Consider the following 9,025-nt stretch of genomic DNA (forward strand, 5'->3'; position numbering starts at 1 on the left):
TTGTTTGAGCGGCTGGAGCATGAAGAGCAGAGATTGAAGAAGCACGACAGCCGTTGGATGGACATCCAATAGCCACTGCTCTCGTGTGTTGACTAAGTTGACAGGGCGTTGCGTGTGCGTCAACCTTTTTTTTTATGAAAGCATACGCGTCAACCTGTAGTAGGCGCACAAGTCAGCCTCAAATCTATGGAAAACAGCATACAACCCATCTGCCATTATTTCTAATAATGTACAACCCATTTGCTAATTCTTAAGAATTTTTTTGGAGCCCATCTTCTTTTTGTTAGCATTACACCCCATATTGTGGCCACGGTTAAAAAGTATACGAAATTTTGCATATTTCGGTGCGGTCAACTGTTTTTAATCCAGAGATATCGATTCACATTCAAACTATTTTGAAAAATAATTTATATAAATATAAAATCCAAATAATTGTCCACGCATAAATATCAATGGAATTTAAGATCTTGTAATGAAAAAAAATTGAAACTAATTCCCGGTTTGATGTGTTTTAAAAATGTACAGCCCATTTCTGGGCAAACCGAATGAAACTCTCCTTGTCTTGAAAGATTTGTAGCCCAGCAGGGCCGATAAAGCAAGTAGGCCTTGTTTGGGTATTTCTTTAGAAAAAATAGAACTGGGCTAGCCATTTTCAGCAAGAAAAAAACACAAATGGGCTCATGATGTGGTAAACATAAATAAAACCCTGGCTAGACGGGCCACAGCCCCCGCACAGCCCCGTTGTTACCCTGATCCGTCGCTAAAACTAGTATAAATAACAACTGCTTGTTCCTCTAAAAAACTGCGCGACTTGCTGGGTCCCTGGTGTAAGCCGCTCGTAGTGTAATTCTCTCGTTTATTGACTACGTTGACAATGGCGTGAGCCCCAGATGTCCAACCATTAGGAGGAACCATATTTTTGGGCTTGTACTCTAGAGGCACTTGCTTGCATACTGCCATGACGCTGGTGGGTCCCTACTGTCATCCTCTCCACGTGCAGTCATCTCCTTGTTCCTCTCGGTTGTTGACGACATTGACAACGCAAGAGGGCGGCGCACCGCGCACGGCTAGCGAACCAAGGCCGCAAGGCGGAGGACGACGGCGAGGCCTCGGACGGAACGAACAGGAGCCGTTGAAGATGCGCTGGTCCAGTCACAGGCGGAGGGGAGTACGAGGGTTGACTGGTTCGGGCGCGGGTGCGTGTTGGGGCTGACGTCGCCGGAGAATAACAGGACGTGTAGGGGAATAGAGGGAGGGACTGGCCAACGTTGGAGGGTACGTACGGTAGGGCGGCGGAGGCGCGGCCAGCCATGGGAGGCGGGAGCAGGCTGAGCCGACGGGGTGGTTTGGTTTGGGCGGCTGGAGGAAGAAGAAGACAAGAGATAGAAGATACACGACAGATGTTGGATGTCAATCCAACGGCTGGTAGGCAGAATCGTTTGTTGACTAGCTAGTAAGTCGACACCACCTTGGATAGGCTATTTCCTCGCGGGTCCCAAATGTCAGAATCCAAATCTTTCACGAACATGCAGCCTTTCCTATGAAAATTTATAGCCCATTTGATGTGCTAGTTCGAAATAAGTTTGTGGGTGCTGGTGGGGGCTAATCACCTGGCTTCTGTAATGCACAGTGAGCTCAAGTAGCCGGCGAGAGTGATGTTATTTCCCTTGGTTGGGATTTGTTACAATATTTCACTCTAAATTAAACGAATGGCAAGCCATTTGCCTTGTTTCAAAGAAAATATGACAGTCACAGCCGAGTTGAAAAGGGCAGGAACATCTAACTCCAGCTTACAAACTGTACAAAAGCACGAAGGTTAATTGTTCATCAAGTTTACAAAAAAACCAGATTGAAAAGGGCAACAACATCTAACTCCAGCACTGTTTTCGGCAGTCACAGTCAAATGGATCGGTCAGGTCCATAGAATGAACATCCTGGGTCGTAAAATTTACTGGATTATGACCACAATATGTTGTAAATAGAAGCCCGGCACGTTCAGAAGCTCTTTTGCCCACCTGAAACTCCTTTTTTGCTCTTCGACATACCCATCCGTCAAAACCATGCCGCTGATAAACTTAAGCCTGATGGACAATAGTAACCTCGCATTCAGCAAGAAGAATGTGACAAATCTTGTGTTTGCACGGTTGGCTACATATCGTTCTAGCGTTATTGTCTTCAATCGAATCTCATGAGAAGTGAGAAAATCCCGATGCTTACGAATCCACCGATTGGTTATAACTTTCTTACCCCGTCCTGTTGCCTAAATAGACATGAAGAATGAAAACAGTTAAGGTCTAAAAGAAGAGTGTCGAAAGACCAACAGCTGAACGGTTAATTCTAGTACACTATATGCGGGCTTCCAATGTGCGTGAAATTATCACCTTTATATACAACTTCTCCAAACTTGGAAAGCATTGCAGCAAGCCAATAATCTTGTTCAGATCAAAACTATTCATTTGGATATATATATAAGATCTTGACAGAATCCAGCACCATTGATAGGCCATCCATGGAGAAACTCTTCATTGAGCATAGAACATAATATTAGTACAAAATGTGTACTCCAAGATGATATATAAATTATGCACAGAAATTTAAAATGCAGCTTATGGTTACAAGTGTAGATGATAATATAAAGTACCTGAAGAACTGTGGAGCCAAACACCATATTGAAATGAGCACAGAGATCATGTATTACACCCAAGGTCTCCAGTTTAGGCGCAGAGAGGACGGTTATTTGCAACGGTGAATAACTAGAATCAAGGATCAACCTTTGAAGTGAAGGGGCATCTTGGATGATGAGCTACCTTCCGTCCAAAGAAATTCCAATTCTTACAAGGTTAGGCGACTTTATTTGGAGACAACCGATTCTAACTGTGAAAACAAGCACCAGGCACTCCAGCGCAGGGCATCTGGAGTGGATGATGCTGTGCAATGAGGCCTCCGATATACGAACCCGCACAAGTGAAAGTTTCTTCAGAAATGGGAGTCGAAGGTTTAGTACCAGATTGTCTGGTAGGTAGCACAGCGCAAAGGTGGCGGTGTGGAGAGAGGACGAAAACCGCAAGATGGACATCGTTGCTGAGGGCACAAGTTCATGGCGTTCGGTATGTGGTATGTGATTTCCAGGGGAATAGTAGAACTCAAGCAGCTGTAGTTCTGTGAATTCAGGGGATTTCAACCAGGCGTCCACCGTGCAGGGCATGGTATGCTTGCTCAGGTAGCATGATGGGATGCAGAGGCTTTGAACGGAGCCCTGGTGGGAGGAGATGATGGCTCTGGGGATTTCAAAATCATTGAAGAGAGATAGCTGACGACAGTTGAGATTAAGGAGCACGGCGCGCCATAGAGGGCACCACCAAATTGAGAGGACTTGGGTGCGGCAGCAATCCTTGGTGGGGAGAAGCGAGATGATCTCCCCAAGGACGGCGTCCGGGAGATCGCTGATGCGGTCCACCCGAGATTCTACGGGTTCCTGGGATCCGGTGGGGGCGGGGTCGCCGCTTCTCCCCGCGCTGCCGGGTGCGGGATCTACAATAGGCGTCGCCGCTGGCGGGAGCCTCATCTTCTTGGCGCTGGGGTCAGCCGACTCCATTTTCCTCGAGGGCGTCGCGTCACGCTCACTGATTTGAGCAGAGTAACGAATGACGAGCCTACTTGTAGTGCGAGCGAAGAAGAAGGGGAGCTGGGGGTTTTCTATAGGAGTGAGGAAGAAGGGGAGCTGGGGTTTTCTGTAGGAGTGAGGTGAGGAATTTGGGGGTACGAGTGGAGCGAGCTGACGTGAGGTGGGTGGGAGCGAGGAGGAAGAAGAGCACCCAGGTTTTTTTTGGGGGGGCGGTGTGCTGGGTGTGGGTAGCGCCTCTCATTCAGTAAATATATGGGCTTTTGAATTGATTTTACTATTTACTAGTGTGGATGGGCTGTTTTGTCTTGGGCCCAGAGAAACAATTACTACTAGTACAGTGGAGACTCTCTACAGCTACCCAGAAAAATAATTACTACTAGTACAGTGGAGACACTCTACCGCTTCTGGCTCCTCCTAGGTCATTGAAACGTCTCCCTCTACTGAATGTCGTTATACTTTTGTTCACCGACATGCGGGCCATGCAGCGCGCGGGCCCAAATGCCATCCACCAAATTAGAAGGCAATATGCAGGCGGAGAGTCCCGGTCGTAGCGCGCCAGTAACAAGCCGTCGTATCACAAAACCCCACCTCCCCGCAGTCTAAGTTTGACGGACGAAGCAACCATCATTTCACTCTTCGTTGAATCCCCTTCTCCCTCACCGTCTTCAAGAAAGGCAACACTCGTATCTGCCACTGTTCTTCTCTCTGAACGAAGGGAAGGTAAGCGGATCCGTGATGTTGGTATATTTTCGTTCAGAGAAAAAAAAAGAACTTTTGCAAAGCAGTAACCGATCCTCACTATATTTTTTGTTTCATTGTCATTGCGATTGTGTTTTCCTTTCAGTGGTCTCCTAGTATTCGTCAGTTTCATGATGGACCAAGGAGAACCAGGCAAAGATCTGCCAATATTGGAGCAGATGCGGGAGGCTGATCCCCACGAGACAGAGAGCTCCAAGAAGATGGAGGCAACCACCGAGCCGACCCCAGATACGCTCACGGCCACTACTGAGATGGTCAATGCCCCGTTTCAAGTTACAGCCCCCGTGGCACTGCAGGAGCAGTTTTCCCCCTTCGAGGATGTGTCACCCCCCCCCCCCCCGCTGAGCTGCCCAAGGTGATTTCCTTCTTTGCCGATCTCCATTGTAGTTTTTCATCTAAGTATGTGGTGATTTTTTATAGAAAAGGAAGTATGTGGTGATTAATAATGCAAAATTTTATTAGCTTCGATGCCATGCTATACATAGTGGTTTAAATAACTTGTGTTTCTTATACTGAAAAGTAATTCAGAATTTATTTCTGTTTCAATTAGAGCCCTGATGCAGACAAGGATTGTGTGGTTGTACATGTCACTCGCTATGAGGCGGACAACCTGAATATACGCATTGGGAAAACAGAGTTCTTAGGCTGTTGGATCCTGGAAGCCATTTGCGGTTATACCAATGAAGAGTTGTATTCCAGCCTCACTGTTGTCAGGCTTGTTGTCCAGGGTGTACTGAAGCACAAGAAGTTCAAAGGTACTCCTTCGTTTGTGAGGCATACTGTTCTTGTCAAGCTTACGCAGGAAGATGACGTGGCATGCCTCCACAAACAAGTTTATCAGTGGCAAGGCCACAAGGTTGTCTTCATGAAGGTTCACAGGATTGAGCTGCTGCGGGACGTCCTCGATGATGTTCATGGCAAGGTCCGTCTTGTGTCCAGCCCAAATTAGATCGAGGCATGAAATAGTTGCCCCAGCTAGTGTTTAATAGTAGTTTGGATTGTGTCTAATTGTCCAAACCTTGCCTGTTATCGACCCCTCTGGGGCTAGTACTCTGTTTGAATCCGTCTATGGGAACTGCTGCTACTTTTGTGTGCCCGTGAATCATGTGAGAACCATCGTAATTGTTGCCGAAACAGATGCGTCCTCACTAGTTTTTTCATGAATATGGCATGGTAAGACATAAGTTGTCACGGTTTATCATACGAGCAGTGTGTGTTTTGATGAAATAGAGCACTCGTTCGAGAACCGTGCGCCGACGTATACATAAGTACTTGTAAACACTGCTGGTGCTACCCCACTTGTAAGCAGTTGTGCAAAACACGGCACATTGGCTCAGCTCGCTTCAACACTAGGCTATCGACCAGCTAACAATCAACAATCTGCTGTCTGACATATAAGAAACTATGTATCTTGTTACAGTGGTTCATGCAGTTAATTAAGGCCACAATGTAATAAATTCCAAACGTTCACACGCTAGTCCAGCACTCATGCGGAACACTCACATTAAACTCGTCTTCATAAAAAACTTGAAAAGCATAAGTTAAGCAATTTTATACATCTCAATGATTCATAGAACATAACAAACATATACTAGTTCACAACAAAAGACAAAGTTGTGAGAAGGTTTACAAATCCGGAAAAAAAAACAAGCAAGGCTTCTCTGAGCAAAGGGCCTCCCGGCAGGCTTAAATTTCCTGGAGTTCACTCTGGTTTTTTCTTGTTGCCACCATCCAGGGTTAGGTTCTCTCATTCCAGAATAACCAATTATAATTGTGGTCTCAGCTGGAATGCTGAACTGAACCATGCAGTGTACTGACCAGCTGAAATGCTTGTGCATTCCACTAAATTTAAGCACCGCTAGTTGCAGAAATAAGCAGACCACAATGCCTCTTGTCCGCGCACCTGTCCAAAAAACCGCCGTGCAGCCGTGCCAGCTAGTCCTCGGTCCATGGATGAACTGGTAGAAAGTGCATTCCGGACTAGGATGCACTTGTTTTCGCTCGTCCCTGCACTGCAATCAGGAAGTAAAACGTACGGATCAACTTCTTTTAGATTGTGTTGGTCATTCTACCTTTGTTACTACCAATGTAGGGATACCTTGAAGACGGGAGGTTAGACGACGGCAGCGAGGGATAGCCATCTCATTTTGCACAGTTGTACTAAAACTGAGGTGTGTGCTTTTGATTGCGCGGATAGAAACGATACGGAGACAGACATCCCGAAATGATATGGAGACAGACATCCCTGTTTGCGCAAATACGAAATACGGTTATTTAAAGAGTGACAGATATTACTACTTTCCCCCGTTTCCTCTTAGAACCAAGTCCTAGATTCATGCTACAGCTTTCCCACTTTCTTCCCTGTTTGAACCAACGCTTTGAGTCGACGGTATGAACTAGCTTTACTTCTAATAATAGTAGAAGTCTAGGTGGCTTTGGAACAGCGGACGGAAGTAGAAAAGGATCCACACGAAGGGAGCTGGGGCAGTAGAGCAAGGCAGGTTTCGAAGGAATATATACCTAAGGGTCGTCGGCATGTGGCAAAGACGGCATCGGGAGGCCGCATCTTGGCCACAATACCGAGGGAGGAAGAAGGGGTCGGAGGCCCTCCCGAGCCGGCGCTCTCTCGGAGAGAACGGCACGGCCACCGATCGGGACGCGCGGGCAGCCGTTGGTCTCCTCCCTCGCCGTCGACGACAGCGTGAACGATGCACCTACACCCCTGCCCCGGTCGAGGTTGTCCGGCCGGATTTGTGACCAGCCGTGAGCTGGGAGAGAGCTATGTGTTGCTTAGATCCGGAGAGCATGAGAGAGTGAACGAGAGGAACCCTACTAAAGCAAGCGCTAAGGCTCCTGCTTTTATATATAGTGGAGTGATTTTGTTGTACCAGCTTCAAAAAAATGCGCTCCTACGTGTACCCGCGAGTGGGTGTGAGAGAACTAGTGCGTGCGTGCACCGCTTCTCTTCGTGAGAGTACAATATACTATGCCCAAAGAACGTTCGCCACAAGAGTAATAGTATAAGTGTGTGACGTGTGAGCTAAAATAAAATGTGCGCGCCGTCTTTTGTTTTTTAGAAGTTCTGAGGGTAGGGTGTGAAGAGCACATATGTGCGTGACATCTACCTGCAGATAGACGGTGGGTGCGACGTGCGAGTGTGCGAGAGGACTCGGGAGAGTCGTGACTCGTGAGGGTGCGTGTGCGTGAGAGAGAGGGGGGCACGTATCAATGCAATGCATGTGTCCGTAAATCATTATCCGACAAACGTTCGCCACAAGCCTTTTCCTGACGAATGCCGTAAGAACCGTTAGATCGGCATCCGACAGTGTCAGTTTTGCCATGTCATTTAACAGAACAGCCACTCCTCCTACACACAAATCTTCCACGTGAGTGTTAGCAACTGCCGTATGCTCCCTCCGTTCCGAAATGCAGTGCATATAGCTTTATTGAAAATTCGAACCTCGCAAATTTTTATCGAGTTTTCGTGTACCAAATTGCACATGTAGAATACCATGTATATATCATTTCATTCATCTTCGAGAGGTAACTATAAAGATGGGTGAGGAGTCTACAAAGAAAGACCATCGTATCACCCGCAGCAATTTCAAGCATCCTTTAGTGTCGAGGAATATCATAGGAACTCTATATGATATGATTTTTATAGGATTTTTCCTTTAGAGCCAATTGGTTCATAGGAATAGATTCATATACTCCACATTTCAAAGGAAATAAACATGATATCATTTCTATAGCTTTAGAGCCACTTGGTTCATATGAATGGATTCCTATACTCACTTAATTTCAAAGGAAAATAAACATTAGCGTATATTCAATAGAAAAGTTCCTATGATATGAACCAAATTACATCTCTTTTCTAATCCCTCCTCATAGGAATTGAGATACATTTCATCTCTAGATTCAATAGAAAAGTTCCTATGATGTGAACCAAATGACATCTCTTTTCCAATCCCTACTCATAGGAATTGAGATGCTCCATGTCATCTCTTTCCCTACAACTTCCATGTATACATCTTCTATTCCTAAATAGATAGTACAACCCACTAGTAGCTTTTTTCCAAAACATGCAACTATGGCACAAGAACTATATAGTGTGCCAATAACTTTGAAAGATGGTCGCTGGATGAAGCTAACCCGACAGTGCAGAGATAGGAAAATCCGAGCACTACTGGCCGTTGGATATCATCAACATTCCACCAGATCTGCCACATGTACAATTTAGAAGACTCCATGGTTGAACTTAAGCATAATGCACAAACCTCAAAACACAAGCACTTCTCCTTTGTTCTAGAATCTTGTGTATCATAATTGATTATTTTTTCTAAATGAATTGCCATTATTTGTTTTTTACTTTATAATTTACAATGCACAACCCCATGAATCTTAACATTTTTATAAAACTAATTGATTTTGAATGAGATGAACTATAAGAACTAAACGAACATCTACATCATGCATATATGACTCAAAGCTTTACATGATATACTGTGTTTTTATTCAACATTTGGTTTCGAAATCTCATGCGTTCAATACATGTGTACCTTACTAGTTTTGAGTAGAGTAGCAAATTTCACGCGGCTCCGGGTATATCAAAATGCAGGGCCCATGCATCATTGCCTTTCG

The sequence above is a fragment of the Aegilops tauschii genome, chromosome 3 (genome assembly GCF_002575655.3).
Source record: "Aegilops tauschii subsp. strangulata cultivar AL8/78 chromosome 3, Aet v6.0, whole genome shotgun sequence".
In the NCBI taxonomy this organism is placed as follows: domain Eukaryota; kingdom Viridiplantae; phylum Streptophyta; class Magnoliopsida; order Poales; family Poaceae; genus Aegilops; species Aegilops tauschii.